Source organism: Microcaecilia unicolor, chromosome 5 (genome assembly GCF_901765095.1).
Source record: "Microcaecilia unicolor chromosome 5, aMicUni1.1, whole genome shotgun sequence".
Lineage (NCBI taxonomy): Eukaryota > Metazoa > Chordata > Amphibia > Gymnophiona > Siphonopidae > Microcaecilia > Microcaecilia unicolor.
In genome coordinates this window covers 174,256,488-174,281,041 of record NC_044035.1, presented here as the reverse complement: position 1 = coordinate 174,281,041, position 24,554 = coordinate 174,256,488, and the positions used below count along the sequence as shown (strand labels likewise).

Below are 24,554 nucleotides of genomic sequence, written 5' to 3'. Positions count from 1 at the left end.
AGCATTTCTATAGCGCTACAAGGCATACGCAGCGCTGTACAAACATAGAAGAAAGACAGTCCCTGCTCAAAGAGCTTACAATCTAATAGACAAAAAATAAATAAAGTAAGCAAATCAAATCAATTAATGTGAACGGGAAGGAAGAGAGGAGGGGGTAGGTGGAGGCGAGTGGTTACAAGTGGTTACGAGTCAAAAGCAATGTCAAAGAGGTGGGTTTTCAGTCTAGATTTAAAGGTGGCCAAGGATGGGGCAAGACGTAGGGGCTCAGGAAGTTTATTCCAGGCGTAGGGTGCAGCGAGACAGAAGGCGCGAAGTCTGGAGTTGGCAGTAGTGGAGAAGGGAACAGATAAGAAGGATTTATCCATGGAGCGGAGTGCACGGGAAGGGGTGTAGGGAAGGACGAGTGTGGAGAGATACTGGGGAGCAGCAGAGTGAGTACATTTATAGGTTAGTAGAAGAAGTTTGAACAGGATGCGAAAACGGATAGGGAGCCAGTGAAGGGTCTTGAGGAGAGGGGTAGTATGAGTAAAGCGACCCTGGCGGAAGATGAGACGGGCAGCAGAGTTTTGAACTGACTGGAGAGGGGAGAGGTGACTAAGTGGGAGGCCAGCAAGAAGCAGATTGCAGTAGTCTAAACGAGAGGTGACAAGGGTGTGGATGAGGGTTTTGGTAGAGTGCTCGGAAAGAAAGGGGCGGATTTTACGGATGTTGTAAAGAAAGAAACGACAGGTCTTGGCGGTCTGCTGGATATGAGCAGAGAAGGAGAGAGAAGAGTCAAAGATGACCCCAAGGTTTCGAGCTGAGGAGACAGGGAGAATGAGAGAGCCATCAACAGAAATAGAAAATGGGGGGAGCGGGGAGGTGGGTTTGGGGGGGAAAATGAGAAGCTCGGTTTTGGTCATATTTAATTTCAGGTGGCGTTGAGACATCCAGGCAGCAATGTCAGACAAGCACGCTGAAACTTTGGTTTGGATGCAAGGTGAGATATCAGGGGTAGAAAGGTAGATTTGGGAGTCATCAGCATAGAGGTGGTAGGAAAAGCCATGGGATGAGATTAATGAACCAAGGGAAGAAGTGTAGATAGAAAAGAGGAGGGGACCAAGAACAGAACCCTGGGGTACGCCGACAGGCAGAGGGATAGAAGTAGAAGAGGATCCACCAGAGTGAACACTAAAGGTGCGGAGGGAGAGGTAGGAAGAGAACCAGGAAAGGACAGAGCCCTGGAATCCAAGTGAGGACAGGGTATCGAGAAGTATGCTGTGATCGACAGTGTCAAAAGCAGCGGAAAGATCAAGAAGAATGAGGATGGAATATTGACCTCTGGATTTAGCCAGTAATAGGTCATTGGAGACTTTAGTAAGCGCAGTTTCGGTTGAGTGGAGAGGGCGAAAACCAGATTGTAATGGGTCAAGAATAGCATGTGAGGAGAGAAAATCAAGGCAGCGGCGGTGAACAGCACGCTCAAGTAATTTGGAGAGAAAAGGAAGGAGGGAGATGGGTCGGTAATTAGAGGGACAAGTAGGGTCAAGTGAAGGCTTCTTAAGGAGAGGTGTGACCACAGCATGTTTAAAGGCAGCAGGGACAGTCGCAGTGGAAAGTGAGAGGTTGAGAATGTGACAGATAAAAGGAATAAGAGTAGGAGAGATGGCATTACCCAAGGAAATGTCTTTGAAAACTGTTCTCATTATATTCATTCCGATCTGGAGATCCTTTGTTCTTGGATAAATTTCACACTGTCAAACTTATCTGATGCAAAAATTGCCATAACCAGATAAAGCTGAATGTTGATATTATTTGATTAAACTGTGCTTTAGTCCCCCCTCCACCCTCCCACCAACTGGTTAACTTTCAGGTGGTAAATGAGTTTACTGAACAAAAAATTAATTGAGCAATATAGCAGGAAATTCAAAAGCCCTGGAAACAGAGAAAAGCAGCAGTCTAGAGAAAGAGGGAAAGGAGAGACTACCTTCTGCTGTACTAGGAGCTCAGGATTTGAGAGCTATGGAGGGATAAAATCTGAAAACTGAGTCGTAACTTGGGCTGCTAGAAGCTGACTATTAAGACATTACAACCAGAATAGGCAAGATGTTACTGTCATTGCTTGAAAGCCTTAATGAGCTAAGGACAGAGCCATAACTACCACTGAGCAAGCCCAGCAAAAAGCCAAGGACTGCCCAATGGTGGTGGGCAGGACGCAGCACAGGAAAGGCCCTGGAGGGTCCACTGGAGACTACCAGTTTACATTGCCGCACTGCGAGTTTAAAGGTCTGTTGGGGACAAGGGGGCTAAAGACAGACGTCAGATCCACAAAGGGGAGAGAGATACCAGACAGCCCCTACCAATGAGCAAACCCAGAAAAAAGCCCAGGGCTGCCCCATGGTAGGAGTTTCCTGCTGTCCAGCATCTCTCCTCCTCTTTCCCCTCTATGGCTCCAGCGCCTGTCTCTACCCAACCCCTTCCTCACGGGCCTACGAATTCACAGTGGCTGCAAATTAAACTGGTAGACTGGTTCCAGCTTCTCCCTGCTTCTCCCTCATTGCTCCAGTCATCCTGCTCCACCTTGTTCCAGTCCGCCTGATCCAGCCTACCTGCTTGCTCCTGACCTCCTGCTCCAGCCAGCTTGCTCCAGACTGCCTGACTCAGCCTGCTCCCGACTGCCTGACCCAGCCTGCTCCAGACTGCCTGACTCAGCCTGCTCCCGACTGCCTGACCCAGCCTGCTCCAGACTGCCTGATTCAGCCTGTTCCAGCCCATCTGCATCAGCTTATTCTAGATTGTCTAGCCTGTTCCAGTCTGTCTGTTTCAGCTTGTGTAGTCCGCCAGCTCCTGCTTCAAACCATTCCAGCTTGTTCCAGCACTACTGCCGTGCCCTCCACCCCACTCACCGCCTGTTACCCAATCCACCCCGTAACCTGTCCGCACTCACCTGCTCCTTCCTGCCTGATACCCAATCCACCTGCTCCTGCCACTCAACCTGCCTACTAGCCACTCCCCTGACAGAATACCACCTCCCAGCCCATCTCCCCACCAGCTCATCACTCCCTTCCCCGACTGATCACCCTCACCACCTGCCTGTCTCCCAGCCCACTGACCTGCCCTGTGAACACCTCAGTCACTACCCATGGCCCCCATCCACATCCTATTCCTTGCCCTGTCCCTCCCCAATCTTTTCCCCCTCCAACCGCCATCTACCACACGATCTCACTACCCATCCCTGTCCTCTTCCGTCCTCCTCGCTACTCCAATACCCTACCTACCCCTGTTCCCCACCACCTCACCATCCCTACTGTCTTCCTCCTCCTTCCTAGCTCTCAACCTTCAACACCTCCTTCCTGCCATGAACCCTTCCCCTTTCTTCCTAAGCGCATCCCGTCTTCGTCGCCTTCGTCAACCTTCCTCTCCCACCCTTCTCCGCACTGTCTTGCTCCTTCTCCTGCTATCCGCGGGAGACATCAATCCCAACCCAGGTCCCCCTCACTTGTCCTCGCCCTCACCTCATCTAAGCAACCGTTCCCGCGATAGCTCCAATCTCATCTCTATCCCCCTCCTCCCCCCCTCCTCCCTCCCCTTCTCGTGCGCCCTGTGGAACGCCCACTCCATCTGCAACAAACTTCCCTTTACCCACGATCTCTTCATCTCCCATTCCCTTCAACTGCTTGCCCTAACTGAAACCTGGCTCACCCCCGACAATTCTGCCTCAATCGCAGCCCTATGCCACGGTGGATATCTTTTCTCCCATTCGCCCCGCCCAGCTGGCCACGGTGGCGGCGTCGGGCTACTACTTTCACCCTCCTGCAGTTTTCAACCTCTCCCCCTACCTCAGTCTCACTGCTTCTCATCCTTTGAAGTTCACTCCATCCGTCTATTCCACCCACTGCCACTCAGAGTTGCAGTCATTTACCGCCCCCCCCCCCCCCCGATAAATCCCTCCATTCCTTCCTTACCGACTTCGATGCCTGGCTCACCGTTTTTCTCGAGCCCTCATCCCCATCCCTCATTCTTGGCGACTTCAATATTCACACTGATAACCCATCCGACTCATATGTTTCTCAGTTCCTCACTCTTACCTCCTCCTTCAACCTCCAACTGAGCCCCACCACCCCTACTCATAAATCTGGCCACTGTCTTGATCTCGTCCTCTCTTCCACCTGCTCTCCCTCCAATTTCTACGTTTCAACTCTTCCTCTCTCTGACCATCACCTAATCACATTCACACTTCAGCACCCTCCCCCTCTATCTCGCCCCACACTAACTACTACGTCCAGAAATCTCCAGGCTGTTGACCCCCCCACCTTATCCTCTTGTATCTCTGACCTCCTCCCTTCCATCTTGTCCTCCAAATATGTTGACAAAGCTGTCTCCATTTACAATGCCACTCTCTCCTCTGCTCTTGACACCCTTGCACCGCCCATCTCCCGTCCCACAAGGCGTACCAATCCCCAGCCCTGGCTGACCCCTTGCACCCGATACCTTCGCTCCTGCGCCCGTTCGGCTGAACGCCACTGGAGGAAATCTCGCGCCCATAATGACTTCATTCATTTCAAATTCATGCTATCCTCCTTCCAATCCTCCCTATTCCTCGCTAAACAGGACTATTACACCCAATTGACTAATTCCCTCAGCTCTAACCCTCGTCGTCTCTTTGCCACCCTCAACTCCCTCCTCAAAGTGCCCTCTGCTCCCACTCCCCCCCTCACTCTCTCCGCAATCTCTGGCCGACTACTTCCGTGACAAGGTCCAGAAGATCAACCTTGAATTCACCACTAAACCTTCTCCTCCTCCTATAACCCACTCTCTCAACCAACCTACCCAGGCCTCCTTCTCCTCTTTTCCTGCTATCACCGAAGAGGAAACCGCCCATCTCCTCTCCTCCTCGAAATCCACCACCTGTTCCTCAGACCCCATCCCCACCAACTTACTTAACACCGTCACTCCTACTATCACCCCCACCATCTGTCATATCCTCAACCTCTCTCTCTCCACTGCAACTGTCCCAGACACCTTCAAGCATGCCGTGGTTACACCACTCCTCAAAAAACCATCACTTGACCCTACCTGTCCCTCCAACTACCGCCCCATTTCCCTCCTACCCTTCCTCTCCATTCACAGCCGCTGCATTGATTTCCTCTCCTCTCATGCCATCCTCGATCCGCTTCAATCCGGCTTTTGCCCCCTACACTCGACAGAAACAGCACTATCTAAAGTCTGCAATGACCTGTTCCTCGCCAAATCTAAAGGTCACTATTCAATCCTCATCCTCCTTGACCTATCCGCCGCTTTTGACACTGTCAATCACAACCTACTTCTCGACACACTGTCCTCCTTTGGGTTCCAGGGCTCTGTCCTCTCCTGGTTCTCCTCTTATCTCTCCCATCGTACCTTCAGAGTGCACTCTCATGGCTCATCCTCCTCCCCTATCCCGCTCTCTGTTGGAGTTCCCCAGGGTTCTGTCCTTGGGCCCCTTCTTTTTTCAATCTACACCTCTTCCTTAGGCTCCCTAATCTCTTCTCATGGCTTCCACTATCATCTTTATGCTGACGACACCCAGCTTTATCTCTCCACACCAGAAATCACTGCGGAAACCCAGGCCAAAGTACTGGCCTGCCTATCCGACATTGCTGCCTGGATGTCCAACCGTCACCTGAAACTAAACATGGCCAAGACGGAACTTATTGTGTTCCCACCCAAACCCACTTCTCCTCTCCCTTCACTCTCTATCTCAATTGATAACACCCTCATCATCCCTGTCTCATCTGCCCGCAACCTTGGTGTCATCTTCGACTCCTCCCTCTCCTTCTCTGCGCATATCCAGCAGATAGCCAAGACCTGTCGCTTCTTCCTCTATAACATTAGCAAAATTCGCCCCCTCCTCTCCGAGCACACCACTCGAACTCTCATCCACTCTCTCATTACCTCTCGCCTTGACTACTGCAACCTACTCCTCACCGGCCTCCCACAGCCATCTATCTCCCCTTCAGTCCATCCAGAACTCGGCCGCACGTCTTATCTTCCGCCTCAACCGATATACTCATATCACCCCTCTCCTCAAGTCACTTCACTGGCTTCTGATCAGATACCACATACAGTTCAAGCTTCTCCTACTCACCTACAAATGCACTCGATCTGCAGCCCCTCCTTATCTCTCTACTCTCATCTCCCCTTATGTCCCCACCCGTAACCTCCGCTCTCTTGACAAATCCCTCCTTTCCCTCCCTTCTCCACCACCGCCAACTCTAGGCTTCGCCCTTTCTGCCTAGCTTCACCCCATGCTTGGAACAAACTCCCTGAGCCCATATGCCGGGCCCCCTCCCTACCCATCTTCAAATCATTGCTCAAAGCCCACCTCTTTAATGTCGCCTTCGGCACCTAATCACCACACCTTTTCTCAGGAAATCTAAACTACCCCAACTTGACATTTCGTCCTTTAGATTGTAAGCTCTTCTGAGCAGGGACTGTCCTTATTTGTTAATTTGTACAGTGCTGCGTAACCCTAGTAGCGCTCTAGAAATGTTAAGTAGTAGTAGTAGTAGTAGTAGACTCTGGCAGCCCTGCCAGGGCCTTTCCTATGCTGCACCCCACCCATAGGAAGTTACATCAGTAGAGGCAGGTTGTGGCACAGGAAAGGTCCTGGCAGGCTGGCTGCTAGTTTACATTGCTGTCTCTGCTGGCGTAATTTTAAGGTCCATGGAAGGGGGGGGGGGGGGGGGGTAGTACTAGAGACAGATGCCAGATATGCAGAGTGGAAAGGAAGGGAGACATTCCAGCCCTCTACTTGTGGGGAGGGGTTGGGGAGATACTGGGCCTGGTGTAAGAGAAACTAGACTGTGTGGGGGCAGAGATGGGGAGAAATACTGGACCTGGAGGGAGAGCAGGGGGAAGAGAGGGAGGAGGAGAGATACTGAATCTGGTAGGGAGTCAGAGAAAGGAGGGGAAGGAAGTCAGGGTTAGAGAGAGAAATGCTGGACCCGGGGTGGGGAGATAGGAGCAGCAGGGAAAAATGTTGACCATGGGGCGGGGGCGGGGCAGGAGTGAGATGCTGGCCATTGAGTGGGGGTGCAGGAGGAAGTGAAGAGACAGGGACAAGCTGGACATGGGGATAGACAGGGACACAAGGAAGATATGCTGGGCATGGAGGGACTTTAGTGACAGGGACACAGAGAGGAGATAATGAATAAGAAGAGAGGACATTGAGAGGGCAGATGCTAAATATGGGGGGAGGGGGGCCAGCGACAAGGACATAAGGCGGGGAGATACTGGACAGGATGAATAGGATGCAAAGGAAAGATCAATTGTGGACATGGAGAGAGAAAAAAAATGTCAAAAGGACAGGACATCTTGGGAAGAGAAAAGGAAATGGAAACCGCCTTTCTGAGGTTTTTGCAACTACATTCAAAGTGGTTTACATATATTCAGGCACTTATTTTGTACCAGGGGCAATGGAGGGTTAAGTGACTTGCCCAGAGTCACAAGGAGCTGCAATGGGAATTGAACTCAGTTCCTCAGGCTCAAAGTCCACTGCACTAACCAATAGGCTACTACTCCACACAAAAAAGATCAGAAAGGAGACACTGGGACTAAAGAAAGGTAGAAACATATTTTTTTCTGAATTTATTAAATTTATTAATTGTAACCTGAAACCTTCTGCTCAGTGTGCTGCTGCGGCTAGGAAAGCGAATAGAATGTTGGGTATTATTAGGAAAGGTATGGAAAACAGGTGTGAGGATGTTATAATGCTGTTGTATCGCTCCATGGTGCGACCGCACCTTGAGTATTGTGTTCAATTCTGGTTGCCGCATCTCAAGAAAGATATAGAATTGGAAAAGGTGCAGCGAAGGGCGACTAAAATGATAGCGGGGATGGGACGACTTCCCTATGAAGAAAGATTAAGGAGGCTAGGGCTTTTCAGCTTGGAGAAGAGACGGCTGAGGGGAGACATGATAGAGGTATATAAAATAATAAGTGGAGTGGAACAGGTGGATGTGAAGCGTCTGTTCACGCTTTCCAAAAATACTAGGACTAGGGAGTATGCGATGAAACTACAGTGTAGTAAATTTAAAACAAATCGGAGAAAATTTTTCTTCACCCAACGTATAATTAAACTCTGGAATTCGTTGCCGGAGAAAGTGATGAAGGCGGTTAGCTTAGCAGAGTTTAAAAAGGGGTTGGACGGTTTCCTAATGGACAACTCCATAAACCACTACTAAATGGACTTGGAAAAATCCACAATTCCAGGAATAACATGTATAGAATGTTTGTACGTTTGGGAAGCTTGCCAGGTGCCCTTGGCCTGGATTGGCCGCTGTCGTGGACAGGATGCTGGGCTCAATGGACCCTTGGTCTTTTCCCAGTATGGTATTACTTATGTACTTATGTACTAATATGTCAGCTTTGGGAAATGTGCATCTCAGAAATAGAAACTTAAATGCAAGATAACAATTACTAGGACAGGATTTCTACATAGGTCTGTAATGTATTTGCTTTTTTCAGGATGTGTTTACTGGATTTCTAAAGGGGTTACTCCTCCCTCCCCTGCCCAAGTCCTCCTCTTTCCACTACCTTGGAAACATGGTGTTATAGCTATGCCACTGGCTAAGGGCTATTATCTGTAATGTTGAACAGGGTTCAGATATGTAAGTTTGTAAAAGGTAGGGTAACCCTGGGAAGGCCAGGTACAGGAAAAATAATCTAAAGGAATGATTGTGCTTTGTACCATACTGCTTTAAAAAAAAAGCACATAGAACATATGAACATACTGTCCCATAGTGGGACAGTCCGAGGGTCCATCAAGCCCAGTATCATGTTTCCAACAGTGGCCAATCCAGGTCACAAGTACCAAGCAAGATCCCAAAAGAGTAAAACAGATTTTATTTATTTATCTGTTACATTTATATCCCACATTTTCCCACCTATTTGTAGGCTCAATGTGGCTTACATAGTACCGGAGAGGCGTTACAGACTCTGGTGTAAACAAATACAAAGTGATGTTGTGGTAAGATATAGTTCATGTAGCACAGCCACACTAGGGAATCGTACAGCGGAAGAGTTGTGTTATGTCCATTACGTTCTTTAGTTTTGTTGTGTTGCAAAGATCAGCCATTTATGTTGGATCAGTAGGGTATGCCTTTTTAAACAGGTTAGTTTTTAGTGTTTTCTGGAAGTTTAGGTGGTCGTTTGTAGTTTTCAAGGCTTTTGGTAATGTGTTCCACAGTTGTGTGCTTATGTAGGAAAAACTGGACGCGTATGTTGATTTGTATTTGAGTCCTTTGCAGCTTGGGTAGTGCAGATTTAGGTACGTTTGTGTTGATTCGGATGTGTTTCTAGTTGGTAGGTCAATCAAGTCTGTCATGTATCCCGGAGCTCCACCGTAGATAATTTTGTGAACCAGATTGCATATTTTGAAAGCAATGCGTTCTTTGATTGGGAGCCAGTGTAGTTTTTCGCAAAGGGGTTTTGCACTTTCAAATCGCGTTTTTCCGAAGATAAGCCTAGCTGCCGTGTTTTGAGCGGTCTGAAGTTTCTTTAAGGTTTGTTCTTTGCATCCCGCATAAATTCCATTGCAGTAGTCTACATGGCTTAGTACCATTGATTGTATCAGGTTGCGAAATGTTCCCCTTGGGAAGAATTGTTTTACGCGTTTGAGTTTCCACATTGAGTGGAACATTTTCTTTGTTGTGGATGTCACTTGGCTCTCTAGTGTTAAGTTGCGGTCCATTGTAACGCCAAGGATTTTCAGGCTGTCTGAGATAGGGAGGATGTAATCTGGGGTGTTGATAATAGTGGGGTTCTCCGCACTGTGTAGGGATGAAAGGATGAGACATTGTGTTTTTTCTTTGTTTAGTTTTAGTTGAAATGCATTTGCCCAAGAGTCCATGATGTTCAAGCTGATCTTGATTTTGCTGGTGATTTCAGTCAGTTTAGATTTGTAAGAAATGAATATTGTGACATCGTCTGCATAGATGAAAGGGTTAAGGCCTTGGTTAGTAGGGTCATCATTAGGTTGAAGAGGATCGGTGATGGTGGTGATCCTTGTGGTACTCCGCAGTCTGCTTTCCACGGCAATGATATGTTTGAGTTTGATTTTACTTGATATGTTCTTGTGGTTAGGAAACCCTTGATCCAGCTAAGTATGTTTCCACCAATCCCGAACTTATCTAGTAATCTTATTAATATATTATGGTTTACCATGTCGAATGCACTAGACATGTCAAATTGGAGGAGGAGGATGTTTTTGCCTATTGCTATTTCCTGCTTGAATTTGGCTAGGAGAGTGAAAGCGAATGCTACATACCTGTAGAAGGTATTCTCTGAGGACAGCAGGCTGATTGTTCTCACTGATGGGTGACGTCCACGGCAGCCCCCTCCAACCGGAAACTTCACTAGCAAAGGCCTTTGCTAGTCCTCGCGTGCCGATGTGCACCGCGCATGCGCGGCCGTCTTCCCGCCCGAACCGGCTCGTGTTCGTCAGTCCCATATGTAGCAAGACAAAGACAGGGGAAGACACAACTCCAAAGGGGAGGCGGGCGGGTTTGTGAGAACAATCAGCCTGCTGTCGTCGGAGAATACCTTCTACAGGTATGTAGCATTCGCTTTCTCCGAGGACAAGCAGGCTGCTTGTTCTCACTGATGGGGTATCCCTAGCCCCTAGGCTCACTCAAAACAACAAACATGGTCAATTGGGCCTCGCAACGGCGAGGACATAACTGAGATTGACCTAACAACTTTTCCAACTAACTGAGAGTGTAGCCTGGAACAGAATAAACAGGGGCCTAGGGGGGTGGAGTTGGATTCTAAACCCCGAACAGATTCTGAAGCACTGACTGCCCAAACCGACTGTCGCGTCGGGTATCTTGCTGCAGGCAGTAATGAGATGTGAATGTGTGGACAGATGACCACGTCACAGCTTTGCAGATCTCTTCAATAGTGGCTGACTTCAAGTGGGCCACTGACGCTGCCATGGCTCTAACATTGTGAGCCATGACATGACCCTCAAGAGCCAGCCCAGCCTGGGCGTAAGTGAAGGAAATGCAATCTGCTAGCCAATTGGAACTGGTGCGTTTCCCCACAGCCACTCCCCTCCTGTTGGGATCAAAAGAAACAAACAATTGGGCGGACTGTCTGTTGGGCTGTGTCCGCTACAGATAGAAGGCCAATGCTCTCTTGCAGTCCAATGTGTGCAGCTGACATTCAGCAGGGCAGGAATGAGGACGGGGAAAGAATGTTGGCAAGACAATTGACTGGTTCAGATGGAACTCCGACACTACCTTTGGCAAGAACTTAGGGTGAGTGCGGAGGACTACTCTATTATGATGAAATTTGGTATAAGGAGCATGAGCTACTAGGGCTTGAAGCTCACTGACTCTACGAGCTGAAGTTACTGCCACCAAGAAAATGACCTTCCAGGTCAAGTACTTCAGATGGCATGAATTCAGTGGCTCAAAAGGAGGTTTCATCAGCTGGGTGAGAACGACATTGAGATCCCATGACACTGTAGGAGGCTTGACGGGGGGCTTTGACAAAAGCAAACCTCTCATGAAGCGAACAACTAAAGGCTGTCCTGAGATCGGCTTACCTTCCACACGGTAATGATACGCACTGATTGCGCTAAGGTGAACCCTTACCGAGTTGGTCTTGAGACCAGACTCAGACAAGTGCAGAAGGTATTCAAGCAGGATCTGTGTAGGACAGGAGTGAGGATCTAAGGCCTTGCTGTCACACCAGATGGCAAACCTCCTCCATAAGAAGAAGTAACTCCTCTTAGTGGAATCTTTTCTGGAAGCAAGCAAGACGCGGGAGACACCCTCCGACAGACCCAAAGAGGCAAAGTCTACGTTCTCAACATCCAGGCCGTGAGAGCCAGAGACTGGAGGTTGGGATGCAGAAGCGCCCCTTCGTTCTGTGTAATGAGGGTCGGAAAACACTCCAATCTCCACGGTTCTTCGGAGGACAACTCCAAAAGGAGAGGGAACCAGATCTGACGCGGCCAAAAAGGAGCAATCAGGATCATGGTGCCTTGGTCTTGCTTGAGTTTCAACAAATTCTTCCCCACCAGAGGTATGGGAGGATAAGCATACAGCAGGCCGTCCCCCCAATCCAGGAGGAAGGCATCCGATGCCAGTCTGCCGTGGGCCTGAAGTCTGGAACAGAACTGAGGGACCTTGTGGTTGGCTCAAGATGCAAAGAGATCTACCAAGGGGGTGCCCCACACTTGGAAGATCTGGCGCACTACTCTGGAGTTGAGCGACCACTCGTGAGGTTGCATAATCCTGCTCAACCTGTCGGCCAGACTGTTGTTTACGCCTGCCAGGTATGTGGCTTGGAGCAACATGCCATAACGGCGAGCCCACAGCCACATGCTGACGGCTTCCTGACACAGGGGGCGAGATCCGGTGCCCCCCTGCTTGTTGATGTAATACATGGCAACCTGGTTGCCTGTCTGAATTTGGATAATTTGGTGGGACAGCCGATCTCTGAAAGCCTTCAGAGTGTTCCAGACCGTTCGTAACTCCAGGAGATTGATCTGCAGATCGCGTTCCTGGAGGGACCAGCTTCCCTGGGTGTGAAGCCCATCGACATGAGCTCCCCACCCCAGGAGAGACGCATCCATAGTCAGCACTTTTTGTGGCTGAGGAATTTGGAAAGGACGTCCCAGAGTCAAATTGGACCAAATCGTCCACCAGTACAGGGATTTGAGAAAACTCGTGGACAGGTGGATCTCGTCTTCTAGATCCCCAGCAGCTTGAAACCACTGGGAAGCTAGGGTCCATTGAGCAGATCGCATGTGGAGCTGAGCCATGGGAGTCACATGAGCTGTGGAGGCCATGTGGCCAAGCAATCTCAACATCTGCCGAGCTGTGATCTGCTGGGACGCTTGTACCCGGGAGACGAGGGACAGCAGGTTGTTGGCCCTTGTCTCCGGAAGATAGGCACGAGCCGTCCGAGAATCCAGCAGAGCTCCTATGAATTCGAGTCTCTGTACTGGGAGAAGATGGGACATTGGATAATTTATCACAAACCCCAGTAGCTCCAGGAGTCGAATAGTAATCTGCATGGACTGTAGAGCTCCTGCCTCGGATGTGTTCTTCACCAGCCAATCGTTGAGATAAGGGAACACATGCACTCCCAGCCTGCGAAGCGCTGCTGCTACTACAGCCAGGCACTTCGTGAACACTCTGGGTGCAGAGGCGAGCCCAAAGGGTAGCACACAGTACTGGAAGTGACGTGTGCCCAGCTGAAATCGCAGATACTGCCTGTGAGATGGCAATATCGGGATGTGCATGTAGGCGTCCTTCAAGTCCAGAGAGCATAGCCAATCGTTTTCCTGAATCATGGGAAGAAGGGTGCCCAGGGAAAGCATCCTGAACTTTTCCTTGACCAGATATTTGTTCAGGGCCCTTAGGTCTAGGATGGGACGCATCCCCCCTGTTTTCTTTTCCACAAGGAAGTACCTGGAATAGAATCCCAGCCCTTCTTGCCCGGATGGCATGGGCTCGACCGCATTGGCACTGAGAAGGGCGGAGAGTTCCTCTGCAAGTACCTGCTTGTGCTGGAAGCTGTAGGACTGAGCTCCCGGTGGGCAATTTGGAGGCTTCGAGGCCAAATTGAGGGTGTACCCTTGCCGGACTATTTGAAGAACCCAACGGTCGGAGGTTACAAGAGGCCACCTTTGGTAAAAAACTTTCAACCTCCCCCCCGACCGGCAGATCGCCCGGCACGGACACGTTGATGTCGGCTATGCTCTGCTGGAGCCAGTCAAAAGCTCGCCCCCTGCTTTATCTGGGGAGCTGAGGGGCCTTGCTGAGGCGCACGCTGCTGACGAGAGCGAGCGCGCTGGGGCTTAGCCTGGGCCGCAGGCTGTCGAGAGGGAGGATTGTACCTACGCTTACCAGAAGAGTAGGGAACAGTCCTCCTTCCCCCATAAAAACGTCTACCTGAGGAGGTAGATGCTGAAGGCTGCCGGCGGGAGAATTTGTCGAAAGCGTTATCCCGCTGGTGGAGCTGTTCTACCACCTGTTCGACTTTTTCTCAAAAAATGTTGTCCGCTCGGCAAGGGGAGTCCGCAATCCGCTGCTGGATTCTATTCTCCAGGTCGGAGGCACGCAGCCATGAGAGTCTGCGCATCACCACACCTTGAGCAGTGGCCCTGGACGCAATATCAAAGGTATCATATACCCCTCTGGCCAAGAATTTTCTGCACGCCTTCAGCTGCCTGACCACCTCCTGAAACGGCTTGGCTTGCTCAGGAGGGAGCTTGTCCACCAAGCCCGCCAACTGCCGCACATTGTTCCACATATGGATGCTCGTGTAGAGCTGGTAGGACTGAATCTTGGCCACGAGCATAGAGGAATGATAGGCCTTCCTCCCAAAGGAGTCTAAGGTTCTGGAGTCTTTGCCCGGGGGCGCCGAAGCATGCTCTCTAAAACTCTTAGCCTTCTTTAGGGCCAGATCCACCACACCAGAGTCGTGGATCCGATACTGGGATTCGATCTTCTTGGGAATGTGGGGATTAGTTAGTGGCTTGGTCCAGTTCGCCAGCAATGTCTTTTTTAGGACATGATGCATGGGTACTGTGGACGCTTTCTTAGGTGGAGAAGGCTAGTCCAAGAGCTCAAACATTTCAGCCCTGGGCTCATCCTCCACAACCACCGGGAATGGGATGGCCGTAGACATCTCCCGGACAAAGGCCGCGAAAGACAGACTCTCAGGAGGAGAAAGCTGCCATTCAGGGGAGGGAGTGGGATCAGAAGGAAGGCCATCAGACTCCTCGTCAGAGAAATATCTGATGTCCTCCTCCTCCTCCTCCCACGAGGCCTCACCATCGGTATCAGACACAAGTTCACAAACCTGCGTCTGAAGCCGTGCCCGACTCGACTCCGTGGAAACACGGCCACAGTAGGAGCGTCGAGAGGTGGACTCCCTCGCCAGTATCGGCGAAGACGTCATCGGGGAGTCTGCCTGGGAGGCGGCCGTAGCCGGTACCGCAAGCGGTACCGGTACCGGAGACCTCACCTCGGGCAAGGGGCCAGCCGGCGCCTCACTCGACGGTACCGGAGGCGCAAGAACCCCCGGTACCGGAGGGGAAGGGCGCAACAGCTCTCCCAGAATCTCTGGAAGAACGGCCCGGAGACTCTCGTGCAGAGCGGCTGTGGAGAAAGACTGAGAAGCCGATGCAGGCGTCGATGTCAGAGTCTGTTCCGGGCGTGGAGGCTGTTCCGGGCTGTCCAAGGGGGAGCGCATCGACACCTCCTGAACAGAGGGTGAGCGGTCCTCCCGGTGCTGATGCCTACTGGGTGCCGACTGCCTCGGCGACCCAGAGCTCTCGGTACCGAGATGGGAAGGAGACCGGTGACGATGCTTCTTAGACTTCTTCAAGCGAAGCATGTCACCGGAGCTTCCCGGTACCGACGAGGAGGATGTAGAATCCAGCCGTCGCTTCTTCGGGGCCGAGGCCGAAGAAGGTCGATCTCGGGGGGGCTGTACCGCAGGAGCCCTCAGGGCAGGGGGAGACCCGCCCGAGGGCTCACCGCCACCAGCAGGGGAATGGACAGCCCTCACCTGCATTCCAGACGAAGCACCACCGTCCGACGACATCAGGAACAGCGGAGGTCCCGGTACCACCAACGTCGACGCAGCCTTTCGATACCTTGGTACCGACGATGCCGAAGGTAGGGGCCTCGATGCAGTTGATGCCGAAGGTAGAGGCCTCGATGCAGTCGATGCCGATGCTGAGGTCGAAGACTTCGATGCTGTCGACGTCGATGCACTCGATGCCCGTGCTGTTGTCGTCGAAGAGCCCGAGAACAACGCGTTCCACTGGGCCAATCTCGCTACCTGAGTCCTCTTTTTTAAAAGAGTACAAACACTGCAGGCCTGCGGGCGGTGCCCAGGCCACAGACACTGAAGACACGAAGCGTGCCTATCAGTGAGCGAGATTACCCGGGCGCACTGGGTGCACTTCTTGAAGCCGCTGGAAGACTTCGATGACATGGGCGGAAAAATCACGCCGGCGAAATCAAAATTCACGATGATGACGGAGGGCACCAAAAAGAAGGGAGAAAAACCCGAATCGAGGCCAAGTAGGCCGGTCCTGAAAGGGAAAGGAAACTTACGCGGGAAAAAGCTGGAAACACGGGAAAAGGGTAAAGACCGATCGGTCTCTGTTTTTTTTTTTTTTAGCGAAAATCGCGAAGACACACGAGGGTCATCTTGAGGGGCACGAAATGGCGGTAAAACACGACCGTCCCGAGCGCGGACAAAAGAAGACTGACGAACATGAGCCGGTTCGGGCGGGAAGACGGCCGCGCATGTGCGGTGCGCATCGGTGAGCGAGGACTAGCAAAGGCCTTTGCTAGTGAAGTTTCAGGTTGGAGGGGGCTGCCGTGGACGTCACCCATCAGGGAGAACAAGCAGCCTCCTTGTCCTCGGAGAATAGTACTGTTTCTGTGCTGTGGAGGGGGCGAAAACCTGACTGTGATTTGTGTAATATTGAGAATTTTTTTGATATAATCCTTAAGTTGTTTGGCTACCATGCTTTCCATCAGTTTGACTGACAAAGAAATGGATGCCACTGGATGGTAGTTAGTGATTTCATTTGTTTTTTTCTTGGTGTCTTTTGTTATCGGAGTGAGTAGGATATTGCCATTTTCCTTAGGGAAGAGACCTTGCTGAAGCATGTAGTTTAGGTGGGATGTAAGGTCTGCTATGAAGTGGTCAGGGGCGGATTTCATTAGGTAATTGGGACAGGTATCTAGTTTACAGTGAGTGTTGGAGAACCTGCTGATCGATCGCCTGTGCAACTGCATTGACGGTAAGGAGGGCGAATTTTAACCAGGTCAGCCGGGTATTCTCCAGTGGTTGTGTCCAATTCATTAAGGAAGATATCGCTGTCAATGTTGTCCTGAGGTAGCGTGTTTTGCTTAGGTTTGCAATTTTTTCATTGAAATACTTAGCAAGTTTGTCTGCAGATGGGATGTCTGTACTCGATGGAGTGATCAAGTTGGTGTCTAGGAGTTTGTTCACGAGTTGGTATAATTTCTTCGTGTCTTTGTAATCTGGCCCTATTTTAGTTTTATAGTATGATCTTTTGGTCTGTCTTATTGCATATTTGTAGTTTCTTTGTGATTGTTTCCATGTGTTGAGTGTGTGTTCATCTTTTGTTTTTCTCCATGCTCATTTGAGTTTCCTGGATTGTGTTTCTAGCTTTTTCAGGTCATCATTGAACCATGGTATCAAGTTATGCTTACGTGAACTTCTTGTTCGTAAGGGTGCTATTTCATCTTGTATGCATTTGCATCTTTTAGCCCATTCCACGAGGTAATATATGGAGTCTGTTTGTGCTGTCCATTCATTGTTGTATATCTGCTGCCAGAATGTTTACGTGTCTACTTGACCTCTTGTGCTGTAGGATGTGTGTTCTTGTATAGCGAAGATACATACCTGTAGCAGGTATTCTCAGAGGACAGCAGGCTGATTATTCTCACGATTGGGTGACGTCCACGGCAGCCCCCAGGAACGGAAATCTTCCTAGCAACAAAACGTTTGCTAGACCTTCAAGCGCATGGTCGCGCGCACCGTGCATGTGCGGCTATCTTCCCGCCTGTCACGCAAGAGTCCCGCTTAGTTAAATTATAAAGCAATAACAAAGAACAGGACAACTTCAAAGGGGAGGTGGGCGGGTTTGTGAGAACAATCAGCCTGCTGTCCTCGGAGAATACCTGCTACAGGTATGTATCTTCGCTTTCTCCGAGAACAAGCAGGCTGCTTGTTCTTACTGATGGGGTATCCCTAGCACCCAGGCTCACTCAAAACAACAAAGAAGGTCAATTGGACCTCGCAACGGTGAGGACATAACAAATATTGACCTAAGAAGCAGAACATCTAACTGAGAGTGCAGCCTGGAAAAGAATAAAAATGGGACTAGGGCGGTGGAGTTGGATTCTAAACCCCAAACAGATTCTGCAGCACTGACTGTCCAAACCGACTGTCGCATCGGCTATCCTGCTGGAGGCAGTAGTGAGATGTGAATGTGTGAATTGATGACCACGTTGCAGCCTTGCAAATCTCTTCAATAGTGGCTGACTTCAAGTGGGCCACCAACGCTGCCATGGCTCTAACACTATGAGCCGTGACATGACCCTCAAAAGTCAACCCAGCTTGGGCATAAGTGAAGGAAATGCAATCTGCTAGCCAATTAGAAATGGTGCATTTCCCAACAGCGACTCCCCTTCTGTTGGGATTGAAAGAAACAAACATTTGGGCGGACTGTCTGAAGGGGCTTGTCCGCTCCACATAAAAGGCTAATACTCTCTTGCAGTCCAATGTATGCAACTGACGTTCAGCAGGGCGGGTATGAGGACGGGGAAAAAATGTTGGCAAGACAATTGACTGGTTCAGATGGAACTCCGACACCACCTTCGGAAAGAACTTAGGGTGCGTGCAGAGGACTACTCTGTTATGATGAAATTTGAGATAAGGCGCATGCACTACTAAGGCTTGAAGCTCACTGACTCTATGAGCTGAAGTAACAGTCACCAAGAAAATGACCTTCCAGGTCAAGTACTTCAGATGGCAGGAATTCAGTGGCTCAAAAGGAGGATTCATCAGCTGGGTGAGAATGACGTTGAGATCCCATGACACTGGAGGTTTGACAGGGAGCTTTGACAAAAGCAAACCTCTCATGAAGCGAACAACTAAAGGCTGTCCAGAGATAGGCTTACCCTCTACACGATAATAAAAAGCACTAATCGCACTATGATGGACTCTTACGGAGTTGGTCTTGAGACCAGACTCTGACAAGTGTAGAAGGTATTCAAGCAGGGTCTGTGTAGGACAAGAGCGAGGATCTAGGGCCTTGCTGTCACACCAGACAGCAAACCTCCTCCACTTAAAAGAGTAACACCTCTTCGTAGAATCTTTCCTGGAAGCAAGCAAGACTCGGGAGACACCCTCAGACAGACCCATGGAGGCGAAGTCTACGCTTTCAACATCCAGGCCGTGAGAGCCAGAGACTGGAGTTTGGGATGCAGAAGCACCCCCTCGTTCTGAGTAATGAGGGTTGGAAAGCAGTCCAATCTTCACGGTTCTTCGGAGGACAACTCCAGAAGAAGAGGGAACCAAATCTGATGCGGCCAAAAAGGAGCAATCAGAATCATGGTTCTGCGGTCTTGCCTGAGTTTCAGTAAAGTCTTCCCCACCAGAGGTAAGGGAGGATATGCATACAGAAGACCCTTCCCCCAATGAAGTAAGATCTTGCGCACTATGCGCAAGTTGAGTGACCACTCGTGAGGTTGCATGATCCTGCTCAACCTGTCGACCAGACTGTTGTATACGCCTGCCAGATACGTGACTTGGAGAAACATGCTGTGATGGTGAGCCCAAAGCCACATCTGGAAGGCTTCCCGACACAGGGGGCGAGATCCAGTGCCCCCCTGCTTGTTGATGTAGTACATCGCAACCTGATTGTCTATCTGAATTTTATTTATTTATTTATTTTATTTTTGTTACATTTGTACCCGCACTTTCCCACTCATGGCAGGCTTAATGCGGCTTACATGGGGTAATGGAGGGTTAAGTGCCCAGAGTCACAAGGAACTGCCTGTGCCTGAAGTGGGAATTGAACTCAGTTCCTCAGGACCAAAGTCCACCACCCTAACCACTAGGCCACTCCGCCAATCTCTGAAAGCCTTTAGAGCGTTCCAGACCGCTAGCAACTCCAGGAGATTGATCTGAAGACCTCTTTCCTGGAGGGACCAAACTCCATGAGTGTGAAGCCCATCTACATGAGCTCCCCACCCCAGGAGGGATGCATCCGTTGTCAGAACTTTTTGAGGCTGAGGAATTTGAAAAGGACGTCCCAAGGTCAAATTGGATTGAATTGTCCACCACTGAAGGGAATTGTGAAATTCGGTGGACAGCTGGATTACATCCTCAAGATTCCCTGCAGCCTGATACCACTGGGAAGCTAGGGTCTATTGAGCTGATCTCATGTGAAGACGGGCCATGGGTGTCACGTGAACTGTGGAGGCCATATGGCCTAGAAGTCTCAACATCTGCCGAGCTGTGATCCGCTGAGACACTCTGGCCATGGAAACTAGAAACAGAAGATTGTCTGCTCTCTTCTCGGGGAGATAGACGCGAGCCGTCTGTGAATCCAGCAGAGCTCCAATAAATTCCAGTCTTTGAACAGGGAGAAGATGGGACTTGGGGTAATTTATAACAAACCCAAGTAGCTCCAGCAGTTGAATAGTCATCTGCATGGACTGTAGAGCTCCTGCCTCCGAGGTATTCTTCACCAGCCAATCATCGAGATAAGGGAACACATGCACTCCAAGTCTGCGTAGCGACGCTGCAACTACTGCCAGGCATTTTGTAAATATCCTGGACGCAGACGCGAGACCAAAGGGCAGCACACAATACTGGAAGTGCTGCACTCCCAGACGGAATCGAAGATACCTCCTGTGAGCTGAAAGTATCCGGATGTGAGTATAAGCATCCTTTAAGTCCAGAGAGCATAGCCAAACGTTTTCTTGAATCATGGGAAGAAGGGTACTCAGGGAAACCATCCTGAACTTTTCTCGGACCTAATGGGATGCACCCCCCTTGTTTTCTTTTGCACAAGGAAGTACCTGGAATAGAATCCAAACCCTTCTTGCCCCGGTGGAACAGGCTCGACCGCATTGGCGCTGAGAAGGGTGGAGAGTTCCTCTGCAAGTACCTGCCTGTGCTGGAAGCTGAAGGACTGAGCTCCCGGTGGGCAATTTAGAGGTCTGGAGATCAAATTGAGGGAGTATCCGAGCCGGACTATTTGGAGAACCCACTGGTCAGAGGTTATGAGAGGCCACCTTTGGTGAAAAAATTTTAACTTCCCCCCAACCGGCAGATCACCCGGCACAGACACTTTTATAGCGGCTATGCTCATCTGGAGCCAGTCAAAAGCCCATCCCTTGCTTTTGCTGGGGAGCTGCAGGGACCTGTTTGGGCGCACGCTGTTGATGAGAATGAGCGTGCTGGGGCTGAGCCTGAGAAGGCTGTCGGGAAGGAGGATTGTACCTATGCTTATTGTAGGCATAGGGAGCATTGCTCCTTCCCCGGAAAAATCGTCTACCTGATAAGGTAGAAGCTGAAGGCGCCCGGCGGGAGAGATTGTCCATAGCGGTTTCTTGCTGGTGGAGCTGATCGACCACCTGCTCGACTTTCTCATCGAAATATTATCTCCCCGGCAACGGACATCCGCAATCCGCTGAACTCGACTGTCCAGGTCAGAGGCACAAAGCCATGAGAGTCTGCGCATCACTATACCCTAGACAGCGATTCTGGATGCATCATCAAAAGTGTCATAAGCACTCCTGGACAGGAATTTACGAAACGCCTTCAGCTGCCTGACCACCTCCTGAAAAGGCCTGGCCTGCCCCGGAGGGAGCTTGTTGACCAAGTCTGCCAGTTGCTTCACATTGTGGACATGAGCATAGAGGACTGATAGGCCTTCCTCCCAAAAGAGTCCAGGGTTCTAGATTCCCATCCCGGGGGCGCCGAGGCAAAATCTCTAGAACTCCTGGCTCTCTTGAGAGCGGAATCCACAACCATAGAGTCGTGAGGCAACTGCGACTTCATCAACTCAGGTTCTCCGTGAATCCGATATTGGGACTCAGCTCTTTTGGGAATGGCTTCATCCAGTCCCTTAGAAGTGTCTCTTTCAGGACATTGTGGAAAGGAACAGTGCATGATTCCTTAGGTGGCGAAGGATAGTCAAGGACCTCGAGCATCTGTCCTGGGCTCATCCTCAGAAACCACAGGGAAGGGAATAGCCATAGACATTTCCCGGACAAATGAAGAGAAAGAAAGACTCTCCGGAGGAGAAAGCTTTCTTTCTGGCGAAGGAGTGGGATCAGAAGGAAGACCATAAGACTCCTCGGAAGAGAAATACCTGGGATCTTCTCCTTCATCCCAGGAGGCATCCTCCTCGGTATCGGACAAGAGTTCTCGAACTGCAGTCCGAAACTGGGCCCGTCTCAACGCCGAAGAACCATGTCCCCGATGGCGTTGCAGAGAAGTTGACTCCCATGCCGGCGGCGATGAAGCTCCCTCCAGCGAAGTCGACGGGGAGTCGACCTGGGTGACAGCCGCCGCTGATTCCATAGGCGGTACTGGCGTCGGGGACCTCACCACAGGCCTCGAGCCAGCTGCCGCTTCCATCGACGGTACCGAGGGTGCAAGCACCCCCGGCACCGGAACAGGCTGACGCAGCAACTCCTCCAGCAGACCTGGAAGAATGGCTCGGATGCGCTCGTCCAGAGTCGCTGTCGAGGAAGGCTGCGGGGTCGGTGCAGGAATCGGGTCCAGAATCTGGTGAGGTCGAAGAGGCGGTATCAGGCTGCCCAAAGACCGACACACTGACACCTCCTTAATGGAGGGTGAGCGATCCTCCCGGCGTTGGCGCTTCACGGGTGCCGAATCCTTCGACGTCCCGGAGCTCCCGGTACCGTGCTTAGAAGGAGACCGATGACGATGCTTCTTCGTCTTCGCTCGATGCACGTCATCGATACTCCTCGGTACCGACAAGGAGGATGTGGAATCCACACGCCTCCTCAGGGTTGGGTCCAAGAGTGGTTGGTCCCGGTGGGCCTGCACAGCAAGAGTCTTCGAGACAGGTGGAGACCCACTCGACGGCTCCCAGCGTGTGGTCCCTGGACAGCCATTACCTGTGCTCCTGAAGTCGATGCCATCTCCGGTGCCAATATTCACGTCGCCGTCCTCGGTACCGAAGTCGACGTTGACGCCGAAGAACCGGACGAAGCTCCAAAAGGTCGGTCCCGCTGAGCTTGTCTCGATGCCTGTGTACGCTTTTTCAAGCTAAGACACAACTTACATGCGTCTGGGCGATGGTCGGGCCCAAGGCACTGAAGACACCATGCGTGGGGGTCGGTACCTGAGATAGTCCGGTTGCACCGAGTACACTTCTTGAAGCCACTGGGCGTGCTCAATAACATGGATGGAAAAATATCAGCGGTGAAATCAAAATTCTCAATTGTGCCAAAAATAAAGGCACAAAAATGTGAAAAACGCGTACGCGCAGCCTAAGAGGGCCGTGACGTAAGCGAAAGACAACTTAAAAGGACCAAAACTAAGAAATAAAGGTGTTTTTTTATATGTAAGGGAAACAACATAAAAGAAAAAGAAAACGAAGTAAAAGGAGACAAAAAACTGAAAAATCAGCGAAGGCTCTTTCAGAGCGAACGGAGAGAGACCGCAAGCAGTCACTCTCTAACCGCGGAGAAAACAGAACTAAGCGGGACTCTCATGCAACAGGCGGGAAGATGGCCGCGCCCGCGCGCTCGAAGGCTCTAGCAAACTTTTTGTTGCTAGGAAGATTTCTGTTCCTGGGGGCTGCCGTGGACGTCACCCAATTGTGAGAACAAGCAACCTGCTTGTCCTCGGGGCATTGGTGTGAACCCTTCTTCTGCCAGTGTAGGGATAAATTTAATTTGTAGTGATCAGTCCAGGGTATTTCTGTCCATTTAATATCTGTTATTATTAGGTTCTGGTCTGTTGAAAGTTTGTGTGAGATAAGATCAAGTGTTTGCCCTTTGACGTGGGTTGCTTGCATTTGTGGACATTTGAGATCCCATAGGTGGAGGAATTCCTTACATTCTCATTCGTTGATTGAGTTTGGGTCTTCTAAGTGAAGGTTGATGTCTCCTAATACTAGTACATTGGAGTTGGTTACACATGTTTGAAATGAAGTCCATGAAGTTAGTCTGGCCTTCGTTCCAATTACCTGGAGGTCTGTAAAACAAGACACAATTCAATTGATCGCGTAGGGTTTTGTTGTGGATTCTGATTGAGGCAATTTCAAGTTGAGGTGTCATGGACTCGGCAGTGGTTTCGGTGGTAAAGTGGGATCGATAGATTAGTGCTATGCTTCCGCCTCTCTTTTCCTTTCTGGTCTAGTGTGTGATTTTGTACCCTGGAGGGCACAGGTCTAGGATTATGGGGTCCTTTTGGTCGTGGATCCAGGTTTAATTGATGAAGAGTAGGTCAAGGTTTTCTGCCATAATCCAGTCTGTTAGTATTGCTGTTTTGTTTACTGCGGATCTGGCGTTGATGTAGCCCACTTGGATTGTTTGGAATGGGTCTTCTGCATCTGGTGTTGTGTGGACTTTTATTAGTTGCCGTTTCTTTGTTAAGGTGATTTTGTTTGGACTCTTCTTTGCATTCTGTGGTGGTAGATCGCATGTTGGTGTTCTCCCTTTGTTTAAGTTGTTGTCATTTTAATGAGGTGTGGTGTATCTGATCAATCTTTGATGATTGTATAGTATGCGTATAATGCTTATTAGTAATGCTTATAGTATTTTGTACTGCTTATCTTAGAAATTGACTTTTCTTTTAGGAAATTAGCCAAATCTTTTTTTAAACCCTGTTAAGCTACCTGCTTTTATCACATTCTTTGGCAATACATTCCAGAGTTTAATTACCCATTGAGTAAAGAAATATTTTTTTCTGATTTTTTTTAAATTACTTACTTAGTAGCTTCATTGCGTGTCCCCTAGTCCTTTTATTTT

At 50.2% G+C, this 24,554-nt stretch overlaps 1 protein-coding gene across 1 annotated transcript in view; it reads right to left on the bottom strand.

The window, feature by feature from the left end:
- Positions 1–24,554, bottom strand: part of HYDIN (HYDIN axonemal central pair apparatus protein) — a 2,443,906-nt gene that overhangs the window by 651,166 nt on the left and 1,768,186 nt on the right. The gene's annotated exons all lie outside the window — the stretch shown is intronic.